Genomic DNA, 3492 nt, shown 5'->3' on the forward strand with positions numbered 1-3492 from the left:
TACTGTGTGTGTGTGTGTGTGTGTGTGTGTATATACTATGTGGCCCTATAATCTATTGCCCGGGGGCCCCATTAATTGTCAGTCCGTCCCTGCTGTCCAGTGTATGTACCCAAGAGTTGCATAGTAGGCGAGGTTGAAAAAAAAGACATATGTCCATGAAGTCCAACCTATGTGTGTGATTATATGTCAGTATTACCTTGTATATCCCTGTATGTTGTGGTCATTCAGGTGCTTATCTAATAGTTTCTTGAAACCATTGATGCTTCCCACTGAGACCACCGCCTGTGGAAGGGAATTCAACATCCTTGTCGCTCTTACAGTAAAGAACCCTCTACGCAGTTATCTGGGTAAGTCACCCTACATAAGCAGAATCATTGGAGAAAACCTTTTGAATGAATTCTGTGTTAATAGGCCTGCTGAAAATTATGAAGAGTTCCCTAAACCGTAGGCACTGGGTCGTATGATTTCAGTTGAAGGGGGATCTCAGAAATCAAGCTGACTCCTCCTTCACTTATGCAGAGATCTTGTGACCCAATGTGTAGGTTTTAGTCATGTGATGACCACTTAAAGTGGTTGTAAACCCTTACAATCCACTTTTTACTGCAGGTAAGTCTATAATGAGGCTTACCTGTAGCTACCCCGGATATCAGATCGGAGGTTTATAGACAGCAGAGTCCATTTACTTTCAGCTGACCATAGAGCAAAGTGGTCTCTGTCCATGTCTGCTCTGCATAAAATTAGTGGACATGGACCTGTCATCTGATCTGGTCTGATCAGCAGACAGCCTATTCAAAATGGAAGGTGTTCAAGTGAAAGGAGCCTAATGACAGCAGTAAGGCAAAACCTGTACTGCGAAATGAGTTTGAGAAGAAAAGCTTGAATTCCAACTGAAACTAGGTTTTTCCCCAGATTTTGAAATGTAAAACCAGACTGCATGATGTCAGTGAGTAACTAAATCTAATCTAATAATGTTACTTGAATACAGCCTTTTACAACCAGGGTGCCTTCAGGTTTCTTCAGGGGTGCCTTGTCAAAATCCTTAAAAAATGCCCAAAAATTGTGTACAAGCCAGCAGGTGGATAAACCGTCCAGCCACTTGCGTCCCAACAACCACTGACTACATTGGGCACCTGCACAGCATAATTTTCTTTATCGTACATCACGGGATACAGAGTCTTAATCATTACTATGTGGGTTATATGTTCCACCATCAGGTTCTGGAAACTGGTGTAATCAATTGGAACAGGAAGTTCCCTCCCTATATAACCCCTCCCATACTGGGAGCGCCTCAGTTTTTTCGCCAGTGTCTTAGGTGTTGGTCACTAAATAGCTGTGCCTCTACGTCCTTGGGACCGGGGCATGCTAACCGGATCTGTCCAAAGTGCCTCAGAGCCAAGGTGGACAGTACCCGGGCCCCAGGTCGTTGGGGTTTTGCCTATAATGCCTCTCCTTGGAGGGCTGGATCCTGGGTTCCAGAGCTTTGGGCCTTCTAAGGTCCGAAAGTCCCTGCTGCCAGGATGCTGTATAGGTCCAGGGGAGTGGTGTTCCTTTCCAGGACCCCGTTACCTGAAGGTCTAGCACAATACCCACAGAGATGGGGGAAGATTGGGCCTCTTGCTATGCAATACCCTGCAGCGTGGAGCAGGTAAGAAGGGGGACCTGCGGGACTTGGTTCGACGGCAGGACCTTCCAGCGGGAGAGTATTTGGGTTAGCCTATGTTATGCTCTGCATCGGCGACTAAATTCCACTATGTCTGGGTAAGACAGGATGGTGTATTAAGTACCCAAATGTATATCTCCCTGGCTATGTTAGCATGCTGCTGCTGCCGCATGGTATGGATGGTGGTAGGGGCTTACTCCTGTTCTAGGGAATGGAAAGGACAGCCACCCCATCTAGTGAGGCAATGGTTCCATAGCGTGGCTATGTTTTGTCCTAACTACGCAGGAATGCCGTTTCCGGTCTGCTCCACGTGTTTCTGCATGTCCAGGGGTTTCCTCCTTCGGCGCGGCGGTTCCCCTCCACGGGTACGCGCGCGCGTACACGAGTTGTATGTGCACGGCGGCATGCGGAGGGGGCGGGCTACGTCAGGAGGCGTTCCTTCTCGCTGACGTCATACGGGGGAAGACTCATTTAAAGCCTGAAGCTCAGGGCAGACGGCTGGACGGACACAGAGCAGCTGGCTGCAAGGAGCATCGAGTCCTGGATAGGATCCTACTGACCGCAGCGGCACCTGGTGGCGGGTGAAACCTGCGGGTCTGGAGCTGGCTTCTATACCTTCCTAGAAGTTTAGGGGCAATAGGTTTTTCCTAACACTACCCTAGCTTTGTTGGAGTGTTTTTGTGTCTTCTTGCTGCAACAGTTGGTTGTTGTCAGCGGAGTACCTCATTATTGTACCATGGCTCCCAAGGGTTCGGGGACAGCAAAGAATGCAAAAAATGTTAAAAAACAAAAGGGTTCCCCCTCAGGCTCTGAGGATCTTGGGCAGGCTCTGCCAGTTCCATCCTCTCCTGCAAATCCAGAGGGCGTCGCCTTGGATGAGTCATCAGGGTTACTAGGTGCTGCAGCTGGCCCTAACCAACCCAACCCCGTCTATATTACAGAGGAAATGCTAGCTGCCACCCTAGGTGGGCTAGAACAAAGGTTGACAATTTTGATTGCAAACTCGGTCCCAGGGATGAAACGGGCTAGATCCCCATCTCCTATGTTGGTTTCCTCGGATGCAGAGGTCCTCTCCCCAGAGGAATTGGAAATTCAAGGGGATCAAACAGACCAGAACCCAGACGTTCTAATATTGAGGAATCTACTGTGGTAGAGCCATTTTCGGCTTCCCAGGCGGAGAGCCTGTGGATTCAATCCCTGACGGACATGGTCCGCATTGCATTTAAGTTGCCTTTATCAGGACCACAGGTCCCCACAGTGTCCTCCTTGGGCTCCTTGAAGGCGCCACTGAGTAACGCGGTCTTCCCAGTCCACCCTCTTTTGGAGGACCTGATATTTCAGGATTGGGTGCGACTTGATAGGATTTTTATCCCTCCTAAAAGGTTCTCTGTCATCTATCCCATGGAAGATAGATTTTCAAAAAAGTGGGCGCTCCCTACTGTGGTCGCAGCCATCTCCTGCGTCAATAAGTCCTTGACCTGTCCGGTGGAAAACATACAAATGTTTAAGGATCCGGTCGATAAAAGATTAGAAACTCTGCTGCAAACTTCCTTTTCCACAAGCAGGGGCAGTTGTTCAGCCAGCAGTGGCTGCTATTGGCATTTGCCAGGCATTGAAGGACTAGACAAGACAAATTTTAAAGGATGTTCCGGCTCAACAAGCTCGGCCGTCCTGCCGAGAGCCCTGTGTTTTGCGGTGGACGCTATATAAAGACTCCATCCAACAGACTTCCCGTTGGTCTCTTTTTTGATGCGGGATCACACATGGTTACCTGATAACCCGAGTCCTTGATTACCCAAAGGTATTTGGTCACACAGTGAGGCTTGTTTCCA

The sequence above is a fragment of the Rana temporaria genome, chromosome 6 (assembly GCF_905171775.1).
Source record: "Rana temporaria chromosome 6, aRanTem1.1, whole genome shotgun sequence".
NCBI lineage: Eukaryota > Metazoa > Chordata > Amphibia > Anura > Ranidae > Rana > Rana temporaria.